The sequence below is a fragment of the Sceloporus occidentalis genome, unplaced genomic scaffold, assembly GCF_023333645.1.
Source record: "Sceloporus occidentalis isolate IW3139 unplaced genomic scaffold, rSceOcc1.0.p SCAF_4, whole genome shotgun sequence".
Lineage (NCBI taxonomy): Eukaryota > Metazoa > Chordata > Lepidosauria > Squamata > Phrynosomatidae > Sceloporus > Sceloporus occidentalis.
This window is the reverse complement of record NW_028316984.1, coordinates 148802860-148817882: the sequence shown is the minus strand read 5'-3', so window position 1 is coordinate 148817882 and position 15023 is coordinate 148802860. Positions and strand designations below refer to the sequence as shown.

The 15023-nt window shown below is 37.8% G+C and overlaps 2 protein-coding genes across 4 annotated transcripts in view; one reads left to right on the top strand and one right to left on the bottom strand.

Annotated features, from left to right (window-relative positions):
- AVEN (apoptosis and caspase activation inhibitor) overlaps positions 1–15023 on the bottom strand; it is a 143256-nt gene that overhangs the window by 72792 nt on the left and 55441 nt on the right. The window lies entirely within an intron of this gene.
- The window catches only part of CHRM5 (cholinergic receptor muscarinic 5), a 75312-nt gene continuing 66744 nt past the window's right edge, over positions 6456–15023 (top strand). For both annotated transcript variants that reach the window (XM_089521994.1, XM_089521993.1), the window contains exon 1: positions 6456–7055. The gene's annotated coding sequence lies outside the window, so the exon portion shown is untranslated. The remainder of the gene's footprint in view (positions 7056–15023) is intronic.

Sequence of the window (15023 nt, the reverse complement as noted above, 5' to 3'; positions counted from 1 at the left end):
GACTTTACATAGGAAAGTGGCTGCTTGCTTCTTTTCAGCCAAACAGTCACCATTCATACTGAGGGATTCCCACTTTTTTTCTTTAAAAAAACATTTCCCCTTTTTGCATACTTAAGATGTCCCACAGTTATTCAGACACTCTGGCATTATCTCTAGATGAATCCATTTCTTTGTTGTACCAGTTGGCAAAGAGCCATTCAGTTTACTATGAGAAGGAATGTTACACCTTGATATCGGCATAAATAACCAATTCCTAAAAATTATATGTAATAACAGCAGTGCTGAAAGAACCTTAACTATGAGCAAGAATTCCATGGTACCGTAAAGTTGTTATGGCAACAAGAACAGTCAGATAGAGAAAAAGACAAAGAATATGCACAGTTGTAATTCTGCCGACAACATAATCCTATTATTAAAATTTGTTAAAGAACTGGCATTACAACAAGAATTTCAGATAGTGTCGTCAGAACTTGCCTGGGCTTTATTCAGTATGGTCTTCTCCACTATATGTTAATATGCATTACTTCACATGTTTCTGAGTCCATTCTGAAGTTGTAAACCTATTATCCCTTCCAGTCTCTTCAGGACTCTTCATTTTGATGCCCCAAAATCTGCCTGGCCACAACATCATACAGACCATGCATGCTATGGTTCTCCCAGATTTCTGTCACCTCTCAGTGCCTGCATCAGGGGACATCAACTGTGGAGGGTGCAGGGATCAATTGTCACTCTGCACTCCCCCAGAGGGCTGCACCCCACCCTCAAAAGTCAGCCAATGAATGGCTGAAAATGAAGTGTCTTCTGGCTTCTGGTCTTGGGTATCTGGGTCCAATTTCTTTATTGGGGGGAGGGGGCTGTTGGAACATACCCACCACTCACATGTGGCTTTTAAACAGTTTTTACGTCCCAAATTTTGGGGAAGAATTAGTGGGGCTCAGGAGGCTTCAGAGCACCAACAAGCCCAGAGCTACAGCTTGTTGATATGTAAATATTCTAAGTGACAAGGACTCTGAGATATATAGCTTTTAGACTCTGCTTTAAAGGACTTGACAGGCATGCTGAAACAATATGACTCCTCATGATCTGTTGCTCCCACCTTCTACCAAGCCTTGTAACTAAGGTAGGAATCATGCAACTCTACAGATATTGCTGAACTACAACTCTCAGAATTTCTCATCATTTGCTATCTTCCAAGGAGGCTCTCCTGGTCCTAAGCAAGTGTCTGTCTTCAGTAATGGACTGGATGAAGACAAACAAGTTGAAACTTAATCCAGACAAGACAGAGGTGCTCCTGGTCAGTAGGAAGGCAGATCGAGGAATAGGGATCCAGCCTGTGTTAGTTAGATGGGGTCACACTCTTGCTGCTTTGATTATCTCTCTGTTTGCAGAAGATCCTATCACAGCTAGATCTTTTAGTCCATTAAAATTTTAGAGCGATAGTATTCTGGTGGACAACCATTCTCCAGGAAAGGCAGATCCAAATTCAGGCTGCTGAAGAAGAAAATCTATGCAATGTCGAACTTATAGGTAAGAAATGGGGCAGGGGTAGCAGTGACTGAAAAGAAGAGGGGGGCAAAAATGGTGAGAGATCTGGAAACCATTCCCTATGAGGAGCAACCTAGGGAGCTGGTATGTTTAACCTGGATAAGAGAAGGTTAAGGAGTAACATGATAGCCATGCTTAAATATTTGAAGGGATGCCTATTCAGGATGACGCAAGCTTGTTTTCTGCTGCTTCAGTGACAAAGATATGGAGCAATGGATTCAAGCTACAGAAAAGAAATTCCCCCTAAACATTAGAAGAACTTCCTGATGGTAAGAGCTGTTTGATAATGGAACATGCTGCCTCAGAAAGTGGTAGACTATCCTTTTTTGGAGGTTTTGAAAGAGACTGGATGGCCATCTGTCAGGAGTACTTTGATTGTGTGTTCTTGCATGGTGGTCCTTATGGTCTCTTCCAACTTTATGGTGCTATGATTCTGTATTTATTTTTTATTTCCTTCCTGGCGAAATCTATAATTTGGAACCCTGTCGGCCACTGAAATATATTGACATAGGAGAGATCATGCAATTGAAAATAATCCCATAAAGTAGTTACAATGGAGAAAGGTTTTGGGAAGCCTGAGTGATCATTTTAAATTTTATGGCAACACAGTCTAAGACAAACCTGTCTTTCTGAAAAGACAGGGAAACATCCAGGGACTTATAAACAGCCAATTATGGGTATCTTTTCTTGTATAGGAAATCATGATCAGTTGATGTAATTTGATAATCAACTGATTTCATTCTCATGTGAGGACAAAAAACCTCAAAACCTGAAATGTCTTGTTCCTGTCTACGCTCCAACAGGACATACTTCTTCGAGCCAGAGAAGTCGTTTTCCTTCGTTGAAGCAGTTCAGAATGACCACATGACGAGAATCACCGATAATGATATTAAATCTTTAGTACTAGATGTTGAAGGAACCAATGTGGATGTGAGGGTGATCTGGCTGCGACATTTGTCACCCCATTGATCGCCAGGGTTGATTCGGCTGATCTGGCTGGCTGATTTGGCTGTCCTCTTCCTCCCTCACCACTCCATGTGCATTCCTCCTGAAGCTGCACGCTTGGTGGAAGAGCATGACCATCCCAGATAGAAGGAGTGTACCGTTCTTTGGTCAAGGGTATATGATAGCTGCGTTCCCCTGCTAGAACCTCCAAACAAGCTCAAGGTCCATTTGTAGGAGAACGTAGGGTAATCAAGCTTCCAAGGAATCAATGTTAGTACTACGTACATTGTGTGTCCAAATGATCCAAAGATAGCATTGGGAATTACACTGCCAATTCTAGTCCTCTTAGTGTCCCCTTCCTCCCTGACCGCTCCATGTGCATCCCTCCCGAAGCTGCACGCTCGGTGGAAGAGGATGACCATCCCAGATAGAAGGAGTGTACTGTTCTTCGGTCAAGGGTATACAATAGCTGTGCTCCCCTGCTAGAACCTCCAAACAAGCTCAAGGTCCATTTGTAGGAGAATGTAGGGTAGTCAAGCTTCCAAGGAATCAATGTTAGTATTACGTACATTGTGTGTCCAAATGATCCGAAGATAACATTGGGAATTACACTGTCAATTCTAGTCCTCCTAGTGAAGAACATCAAGAAGCAATTTACATTTGAAGTCCAGGTACTTGATAGTAACAATGTCCAGCGCCGATTTCACGCCTGTACCTACCAGTCTACCACACGAGTCACTCCATTCTTTTGCACCATGCGCTTGTGTCTGGATGGTGGTTGGAGCAGAATTCAATTCAACTTATCCGATTTCACACAACAGATATACAAAACGAACTATGTTGAGACTCTCCGGGTTCAGATCCACGCAAACAGTCGTATTCGCAAGATTTATTTTTCTGACAAACTCTATTCTGAAGACAAGCTGCCTCCTGATTTAAAGATTGATATCACAGTCAAAAACAAGGGCAAGAAATGCTACCGCCACATCAGGAAGCCCTCCGAGACACACAGTGAAGCTGGATGAAAGTGTGGGTTCTTTTATTTTTAATTTAGTAACTTAATTTAATAAAAATTGGTATCTGTACTGTTGGGACCAAATGCACTGGTCTTGGTAGCTCCTCCTGATGATGTTAGATGAATGGTGAAGGCAACTTGTTCACCCCACATTGCAGCTATAAGAAGTTTCCAAACAAAGCAAGGGCTCTGTATTACTGAAACCACAGAGGATAATTACAAGTTATTATGGCTTTTTAAAACAGAGCCTGCATGCAGTGCCTTGGAACTAGGACACTGGAGACTTGGGTCCAAATCTTGCAAGTCATACTCTCTCAGCCCCAAAGGAACAGAGCACCTGAGCTCCTGAAGGCTCTTACTTGGGGAAGGAGACCAGGCGCTCCTTGAGAGACTGGACAAAAGGGTTTATCCAGTGATAGCGCAGGACCACAACTTGAGAGAGGCTGGTGTAGAATTCGGTCAGGATGGTCAGAGAAGCCACGCTTGTGTGCGTGTGCGAGAGGAGGAGCTGCAGCAGAGCCAGGAAATCCTCCTCAGCCTCATCTGTAGAGAAAGAGGGAACAAAAACCAGCAGATCAGGGGGACTGGAGGAAAGAGGAGCCTATGGATGACCCACAGGCCAGGAGCAGCCCTAACTACTTGAAGGCCCTTTCCAAGCTCCCACCGACTTCTAGGAAAGCTCATGCTGCCAACTTCTTTCTTTCAATCAGTCTCAAAGGTGTACAAGATCTCTCTACATATTATCATTGGACCTAAAAGCATCTAGGAAAGCTCCTGCTGCCAATGACTTTCTTCCAGTGAGTCTTAAAGATCTCTCTAATACTGATTCCAGAGACTAACACAGCTAAAAAAAACAAAACAAAACAAAACCCTGAAATGTCTTCTCACCACTGGACAAGATTACAAAAGTTTCTTCTCTTTTTCTTTTGTGATGATTCTACCAAGACCTTTTATGCAGTTTGGAATATTTGTACAAAATAAGATTGAGGATTTTTGCAACGTATTGAACAAAAACACAAAATTTGTGCAAAAATACTGCATTTTGTACATGACAGTGTTTCTGCATAAAAATAAAAAAAGCAGTGATCTTCTCAGTCTTGGTAAGGTGGAACTTTTTTGGCAACATTAACAATTTTTTCAACACGTCAAGGCCCTCTTTCTTTTCAAGGCCAAGACTATTTGTGAATATTCTTTACATCCTAATTCGAGAATCACTACCTCCAAAATTAGAACAGCTATATTCTGTATTCATCAAAACCATGTGACTTTCTTATCTTCTCAACTGTACATGAGCCATGTACACAAACTATATTGACTATACTGGTTCCAGGTATCTTATCTTTTGGGTTATAGTATTTGAAATAAATTAAGTGGGGGGAAATATATGTAGGGCAAGGTTAGGTCAATAGCCATCATTAACTATAAGATGAACCAGACTTGGAAGGATAACTTAATAGTGAATACAAGTAGGTGACATGACAAGATTTTGATGTTTGAGACTCTGTACAGATCGGCACAGGGTGCAGTGTCCTGATGCTGGACGCCCTGACTCTGCCCCCAGGGTGTCATGATGCTACGTGCCACTCCAAATGGATCCGGATCGGAGCCACAGCATGAGGTTGCCACGGCCCCAATCGGCCAGGAAAGGGCGCAGTCTGTATAGCCTCTTAGTTACAAATGCTAGTATTATGGTCACTTCTCTGTCGGTGATTAATTTATGCCACTTTTCTCATCTTTTTAATCAATAATTTTCTACCCATGGTTTGGATGCTGACTAAATCTCAGCAAAAGGGCAAGCCCCTTCCACCTGTGGCAATGACGCTGATCCAACTGAGATTTCTGCTGGAAGTTTGAGGAGATCATTTTCACCTACTCCCCTTCCCATGCACAAGTCTCTTGCCATCACCCTACTGTTTCAGAGAGTCTTTAAATCCACTGGAGAGAAATTGTGAGGGTGTAATAAGTTTTGAGGTCGGGATTTGTGGGGAGAGGAACGAATAAAAAATGCCTCCTTTCTCTCCTGCCTGCAGTAGTGCCCTGAGCAAGAAATTCCACTCAAGTAACATTGCTATTAGATCACTAGTTAGGATTCAGGTCAATTTTCCCCATTCCTAGTGTTTAAGAGAAACAATGAAGAAAAATTAGTTCTTAAAATTCCAAATTGTAAATTAGTTCTTAAAATTTAAATATTTTAATAGAATAGTTTAATGATGTGAACAATCTAGTAGTATAGGTGTTCAAACCTATTTTTGAAGTAAGTTAATCCTATGTGCCTTCTGCCTGCATTAAAAATGCATAGCAACTATAAAAAAGGTTGGCATTATTCACAAAGCATTAAAGCGAGAACATTTCAATTAAACATTAAATCCACAGCTATCCATAAACCAGAAATCATATTTAAATCAAGAGTGGAAATGAGATTGAAAATAATTTCTATTTATAATGTACACATAAGCATAAACTATTTTTTTTTAAAATCAGTGGAATTTACTTCCACATAGACATAGTCAAGAATATTTTTCAATGCAGAAAATGAGATTTGAAATAAACATTCTGAAATAAACTATTTTATCAACTTAAAAAAACACACCTTTAAATAATTTTCCATTACTACTATTTTTAGATATGTTCAGTTATCAGCTACCTACCCCCCCCCCCAGCTAACTTGGAAAGCATTTCACCCAAACATTTGCTGCATAAAAATCTGTTTGTCAATTTCACTAATAGCAGGTTTTCTGGAGTGACAACCCATTCAGACAGAAAGGACATATCAAACCTTGTAGAATCATTTGATTTTTCTTCCTGCCAATAGGCATTGTTGTTCATCAGAAGAAATAATTAGTGGATTATGTATGGAAAACGTCATCCTATCAGTCCAGTGCCTGATTTGAATAGCTCATATAAACAACTCACTGATGCAATGAGTACTCACTGTCTTGAGATATGACACAACACACTACATCCTTTGGGAGTTTCTCCCCTGTTCGCAAGCAGCATTTCACATCTGTGCTTGACAGCACAGAAGAGCAGGCTGTTCCACATCCGCTACCAAAAACAGGCTGTGCAGGTAAAAAGTTAAGCCAGAATCTGCAGCCCAATGACCCTGCCTTGCAACGAAACATACCATCTCATCAAAATGGATAACAGAAAGAAGTTTTCACTATTGGAATTCATGTGAAAAAAGCAAATGGGATTTACTGAAGACGAAAGCTTTCAATTAATATTTCATAACTAATGAACATCTGAGTTAAGAATTGGTACATCTTTCTCTATTGTTTCAGAAGATGCAAAGTCCATTGCTTTTTTGTAGCCTCTTAAAAGAAGAATAATCTAATGTACCATCTAGAGAGGCACCTCAAGGATCTGGAATAACTGGGAGTAAACTGGAAGCAAGCAGCAACAAAATGAAACAGCACCAGCAAATGAGACAGACATAGTACAGATAAAAGAAACTGCAAAGCTAGTGTACAGAATACATTTTTAATGCAGAACACTACTTACCTGAGGAGTATGTGGAGACAGAGAATCCAAAATGGTCTTCACCTGATAGGTAAGTTTTATTTTAAAGAAAATATTATTTCTTTTCTAAGATGAATATTGCCCTGATTCTGTGATGGTAAGTGAATTTCACCGGTATCCTCATCCACATCAAGTCTGAATTTCAAACCTTTAAGGTAAATGTTCTTGTTGCATTTCCTACACTGTACAAATAATTGATTTTTATGATGTGTTTTTTTTCAAATTACCTTATTAAATTCCTTTCACTAGATTTGTCTAGAATTGCTTGCCAAGACTGAAAGTGCTATTTGTTTAAAGCTAGCAAATGCAAAAATAATATCCACAGATATAAAGTCATACCACAGTTACTATTTACAAAGTAGTATTTACTGTTCCTCTATATTTAATGAGAGGTATTACAGCAAAGATTTTGATACAATAATAATGTAACATTTTATATGTCTTTTATTAAGGTAAAAGCCATGCTTAAAATACACTAAGAAAACCAGCCCAAAGTGTCAATTATAGTTAGCTCTGAAACTATAGTAACTGATGTTAGCGCACAGGATTAAACAATGAAAGCTTAACATACAGTTTAAATACCAGCTAAGAATAAGAGTGCAATCCTGTTATACATGAGATCTGAAAATATATATTTTGATCAAAATAAGCAATAAATGAAGACACAGAGAGTCAAACAGCACTGTTAACCTGGTTATGGTGTAACAGATAACAAAAATGTTGTATATTACCTCAAATATAGAGTGTATTGAGGAGCTTTAACAAAACAGCAACATCTGTTGGTTCAAAGGCTGGTAGCTTACTAACATTCTTGGTTAAGGCATTTGGCAGACAGAAATGCTTACACCCCTACCAAAAAACATTATGGAAGTCATATGATCACTGTTTAATATAAATTATGAAACAATAGAAATATTGTCTCCCTTTCCAAGAAACCAATATTTATTTTCATGTATTATATTGTCAACTTCTTTCTCCTCTCATTTACCCTTCATAATACTCTAATTTCTTTCTATCTCTTCCTTCATCACATTTCTCAATAGTTTGACTTTTACCTCCCTGCCAAGTATAAACATACCTTCTGCTTCTCCACAAGTACAAACACACAACTCTCAAAGAGTTAAACAGTTTTTAGTAGCTATGAAGCAAACTTCACAGCCAACCTCAGAAGAAATGCCCAAGTGGGGAGAAAAGCCCTTCTACTTTCAGATGGTGGGGATCCTGCTGGAACGTAGGCTCATTTAGAACCTTTAGAGGTTAATTGCTCTTTATATTTTGATACTTTCTCTACAAATATGAAATCTTTTCTGCCACATTCTGCTCCCAAAATAAAGAAAGAAGTCTGGCTTTGATGTTTTGTGCCCACTTCTTCACTCTCATTCAGCTAAATGTTCAAGGGAGGTTTTGTCTATATTTCTCTTTCAAATATGACATATATGCAAGAGTTACAGGGGCACAATGTTTTTTGCTTGCCTGCTTTCAATTGCTGTTTATTTTAGGGTTCTCTGCAACTACAAATAATGTTCTCCATTACTCAAGGCTTTTGGTAGCAGCAGAAATGTAACAACATGTGCATATAAGACTACAATTTACCCCTTTACGCTTCTCAGTTATGAGCAGCAATTTGCTATTTTGAGGATACAGGTACTTGAAATACAACATCCTGCATCTATTTAACACTGTATACTTATGAGCAGATGATCTTCCCAAAGGCTATTTTCACCTGACAAAGGTGAAAGGAAAAACCCCACCACACACAGGTAGACATATCAGATATGTAAGTTATATTTTAGAAGTGGACTCATCAATTTCACATTATGAAAATGCCAATATCTATACATGGATTAAAATAACGTGGAAAATCTACTCAAAAGTTACTCACATCAAAAATCCTACACATGTCTGTCCTATAAACATCTGCATTCACAAAATATAGAATAAGTAAAAACCTTTCAATATAAAACATATGATTAATGATGAAACACTTAAAAAAAACACCACTACCCCTTAAAATTACATTAGGATATACAGTTGCTATTATAAAATCAAAACATTCAAAAAATAAAACTTCACCTTCATCACCAAGAGCTTTGTTACAGTTCAGTGAACATAGCAAAGACCCAATACACCTAAAACCTTTCATGGCAGGTGCCATCAACAATGGAAGCAGAGAGAAAAAAGGACAAAATATCAATCAAGAAACACGCAATCAAATGCAACTTTAGGGGAGAAGTCTGTCTACCATTACTGAAAACAATTTAAAAACAATTTGAGTAATAAATACTGAATTTTTATATCTATGTTAATCCCGAAAATCACTTTTGAGCACAGTCAGTTTAGGCCACCTGTTAAGTTCAGGGTAGCACTGATATCTGCCAAAGTGGAAGTGTAGACAAGCCCTTAAAATAATGTTATTATCAAAGCATAATACATACCAAGCTACTCAAAACAGCTAAATTTCAATGTAATACTGTTTCATAAGAACAACTGATGGTGATTTAACATGGTCTGCTATACCGTCTGAAATAAAAATATTGTTAAAGTTTTACTGAAAGGCATTTTAGCTATGGTACAGTGGCTTTGTAGATTCCTTGAGAAAAGCTAGCCCAAAAAGAAAGCTATAGTAGAACAAAGAATTTGTAACTGGTCCTTAGTTCAAGATCATTGGCTCAGCAAGTGATAAAATTAGGAAGACCTTCTATTTGATTCTCACTTTTCAGTGTGTCAATTTATATACTTCTACCTAATTACAAATCAAATGTTAAAAGATTATTCTGCATTCTATCTCTCGTTTCTTCTTGAATCCTTTTTGAACGATTTGGTTGTTAAAACCATTCAACAGTAGTTTCTCTAAAGTGTTTGTAATCCAAGGTATTTGAATATTGACTGCTACCCAAAAGAAGGCATGTGGTTTGCCACTACCTACAGTTACAAATAAATTTCCCCATTATTATATTCAAAACTGCAAGTCATTTTTGTTAATGTCTGTAAAGCTTCATACTGATATTCCTAGCATATTTAAACAATGAAAAGAACTGGGGCAAGGGAAGGAGGTACATGCATTTAAGAAATAGAATTGTTCTAAAGGGGGAGAAGGATACTAAAATACTGAAACCAGGAAGGTAAAGGTCATATTTTAGAAATCAAAACTGGGTTCAATACAATTAAAACAGGAGTATTTTATAAACTAGCCACAGTAGAATGTAATCCTGTGTAGACTACCCATCATCTTTGCTATGTAAGGCTGCAGGCTTCCATAGCTTCTTGTTGGTGTGAAAGTCTCTGCTTGGGGAGGGGATGGTTTATCAAGAAGAAATAACAAGACATTGTGACCTGACAAGAAAACTATTTTCCTCAAAAGTGAGATAAAGTAAGGCCTCCTGATACAGGCAGAAAAGTTGTTCCATGCTGGGTTTGCATTTAGGCACAAGATAACCACAAATCAAACGTGAAAATGAAATCAAATGTCTCACTCCAAAGGTAAAGCTTCCCCCTCTGCCTCATAATAAGGTGGAAACATCTTTTTAACAGAGTAAGAAGTTGTGGATAACGTTGAACGGTGGCACTCCTTTAGCAAAGCAATGGTACCCAGCCGAACCAGGAGGGATAATCCCTTTCACCACTACTGCAGCTCTCATGCACTCCCAAAACTAGTTCTGAGTGCTGGTGGGCACTATGCAGTTTTGGAAAAGTAGAAGTCCTGAAGAGCAGAGGGGATAAAAGTTCTGTTGCAACTGTCAGAGGAATGACAGACTGATCCCTTTATGTTTTGCCTTAAGAAAAGGCTATGGTTGGGTTGTTGTGTTTTTTCCTTCAATTATTTCTAGCTCAGTAGTTCACTGCAAGGAAAGTCATGGCATTTCTCTAACCAGTGCTTTGGTGTATACAACAGCTAAATGAAGATGTCAGCCACAGATGCTGGCGATACATCAGGAAGAAAAAAAAATTCTAGAACATGGCCACATAACCCGAAAAACCCACCAAAAAACAACAGCTAAATAACTTTTTCCCAAATGCAACAATACATAGAGTAGAGCAGTTATGTTCCCTTATTCGAGGTGGTGGACATGATGAACCTAGCAAGGATAAATATTAGCATTTTTACAGGGTAATTGACAGAATTCAATTCTGTCAATTACCCCCCCCCCTCCCGTCCCCATTTTTCAAACATAAAATGAAGGCCTTGTCACTAAAAAAAATCTGCTTCATAAAAAAGTTGTGATGAAAATTTTACAAGACTTGTGTTTGCATTAAAATCAGTAAATACATCTGCTGCTGATTAATAACAAATGGTGTCACCAACTACACTAGTATTAAACTATTTCAGATAGAAATTGTTGCAAGAAAGGCATAACAATCTGTCAACAAATTTTTAAAATTCAGAAAAACAAGCAGTTCCTTCAATAAATCTTACCAAAGCCTTTAACTGATTAATTCTTGGAATGCAAACTATGCTTATCAAAGGCAGAGTCAGCTATTTCGCCATCACTCTGAACATTTGCCACATTCGTATGTCTGATCTTTCAACATTTTGGCTGTGCTCCGAAAGTAGATTTCATAGAAGCATTTTCCCCTCAATGGGTTGACTGTCTCAAACAAGACATTTAGATGTATATATATTTCCCTCAAAAGAGCTGACTTTTCATAAAGTTGAAACTTATAAGGACCAACACTCTGGATCTGTGATGATCTATTAGGAACAGGAAGATTTGCAGATCTCACCCCATTCAAATGAAATAGTTAACCAGCCCAGTCATATCCATCTGAACATTGAGACACAAAGCAATTTCTTCCTTCTATAAACTGCACATGTAAATGATGCACAGCAATATAGTGGAGCAATGCGTTCAGATTACTCTATTACTTACTATACTGTTGCTTTGATAAATCTTTCACAATTAAAAAAAACCTGACTGGCAAAATCAATTATCATTTCAAAGAGTACATTTGATTAATTTATCCCATACTATAATTTACTCTGTCAACTAGAGACATATCCAAAAAGAGTGGATACAATCAATATCCACGATGTCATATACATTTTATTCTGTAACATGTAATAGTTACAAATTTAAGACATTAGCATCTAGATCTCCCTTAAAATTCATGGAATAATGTAGTGTGACTGCATAGTGAAAACTTTCCATGGAAACACTTAAACTTTAGGGTCTGGAACAAATGCTCCATTTTTAGAGTTGTAGATGCATTTTGCACCCATTAATGTTTAGTACTGAATTCAGGTCACTGGCAAGCTTGTTTTTCAGAGTGGTATCTACTTTTCTAACCCAACAGTACACAGCCTGTGACAAAAATATGGACATTTTTGTACAAGGATCACTCACATTTAGCAACTGTTGAACAATACTGTAGTATCAATAATATCAAAATACATTCTCCTCCCACATACCTATATAGTCTGGCAAGTATTACTAAAGATCTAGTGCCGGAGAAGTGGTGCTGGAGTAAAGTGTTGAGCATGCCATGGACAGCCAGAAAATCAAACAAACGGGAGCAGATCAGACCTGACATCTCCTTGGGAGCCAAGATAACCGAACAGAGGCTGTCATACTTTGGCCACATAATGAGAAGACACAACTCACTGGAAAAGACAATATTGCTAGGGAAGGTAGAGGGTAGCAAAAAAAGAGGAAGGCTGCATAGTAGATAGATAGAGTCAATCAAGGCGGTCACAGCCCTGAGCCTACAGGACCTGAGCAGAGTAGGTGAAAACAGGGAGACTTGGATGTGTCTCACTCATAGGGTCGCCATGAGTCAAAGTCAACTCAAACACAGTTAACAACAACAAACAATGCACAGAATAATAATGTGTAGAATTAATAGCATGATCACTTCATTGCTGTATTTTTAAAACAAAACAAGAGTTAAAGATACAATCATTCCTTCTTTCTCTCTCTGACACAAACACACACACATCTCCCTGTTCTCTTTTCTTTGTTTTTACAAGTTCAGGCAGGGTTTTTCTCCTAATCAATTTTCCTAATTACTACTTTTACTATAATAGGGGCCACAGTAGCATTAAGTGGAAAATTGTTCTGGTTGCTTAAATATAAATAATATTCTATATAAGGGGGAAGATTTTGTATACAGCTATCCATATGTATGGAAAATTCTCTGTCTACTGCACATATTTATGTTCATTTCGTTACTTTGGATAATTTCATGAAGTCCTTATGATATCAATATCATCTGCTGAGAAAAACAACAGGAGAGGAATTTTTGCCCTGATGTCTTATTTGTGATCTTCTAGCTGGCAGCTGTGGGAAATAAGGCTGTACACAAGGTTCTTCTTATGTTCCTGTCCACACATGTTTCTTCTTTAGGAACTGAAGGCAAGCAGTTCCTTAAATAAACACTAAATACATATGTAGAGGAAACACACTTGTTTATCTTACTTAAAGAACAAGGAGTGCATACACAGAGAGAGGGGGGAGAGAGCGAGCGCGCTAATGAGTAATGAAGCAGGTGTGGAAATAATCTGAATGTGGTCAGACTGGCAAAACATAGGAGACATTTCATATCAATCAGCCTCTATTCCTCAAATTGGTAGTGTTCATACTATAAAACAAAAATGGGACACTAACCAAAATCTGACACAAAATAAAGTGGTGACTGCATTGGGTATTTGTGATTATATTCAAGTATCCATTAGCAGATATTGATCCACACTCTATAAATGCAAAGATATAACTAAATTTAAAGTTGAGTTTTTAAAAATAATTATTTGTTTCATTCATTTTGCTGTGGTCCTCACTAGTCAAGACACCATAACTAAATAACATATTTTTCTATAAATGCATATTACTTTTTCTTTAAATTAAATTCAATAGACTGTAAAACTGCTGTATATAAATGCTTGCTTCTTGATATGACTGTGCTTTCTAAACACTTTCCTAAAGTCATATTGTATTTCTCAGGCTCTAGGGAAAATTGACATTTGCTGCACACAGCTTTTATAATAACTGCAAAAGACAGAAAATGAAATGGTACATTTAAATTCTTCAAGTTCACAACACTGAGCAGTACATCTTACCTGTACTCATCATAACAGCAGCCTAAGATTCACTAAAGTCAACCAGCATGGTAGAAACTGCACTTAAGGGGTTATGACAAGCAGCTCTAGTTGCTTGCCAAATGGACTAAACATTCATGATTTTTACAACAGAGCTCAACACAGACTTCTTTTACAACAGAGCTCAACACAGTTTCTTTCCTAACCACTGATTTCTTTCCTATTGTTAAACTATAAACCCTTGAGGTAAGCACCAACCTTTTCTTAATTTGACATGATGGCCCCTATCGAAGGCTTGCACGACTTTGACAAGCTAAAATACTGTATGCAGATTATACTTTTACAGGTAAATATTATCGGGTTATATTTAGACCCAGCTAATTTTACATCACATGATGCCTAAATTTCCTTTGTTGATTGTTAGATTGTTCTCTCATCTTAAGTCTCTGCTCTTCACTTTCCCAATCTTGTCACATTCAGTCATAAATGATGAGAAAAGAAGGTAATGTTCAAAAGCTACAAAGATGAAGAGGAGGCTGACAAAATGAAATAAATAGTGAGGAAATGGAACAGATAATTAATGTGGAGTCTGGTATGAATGAGAGGAACATGTAGGTGGAAAAAGAGGCAGCAGTATGAACAAAGTGACAGTGGACAAGTTTTGGTTCAGTATTACTGGATCAGTCACACTAAATTTTGCAACACTAGGACACAACAAACTGTTCACCCCAATGTCAGAACCATGCTGAACTATCTTTCAGATCTGTATTTTTAACCAAATAACAACACATACACCATTTATTACAATCAGTAAATAACAGTAAGATCCCTCCTTGTACACAGCCATAAATCACTTAAACCACTTAAGCCACAGATATTACCATGGTCCTGAGCAAATACAAAGAAAATGCAGATCCTGTCCTGTGGATTTATAGCATAATCCTGTATGTGCCCATACTGTGGAAAAAT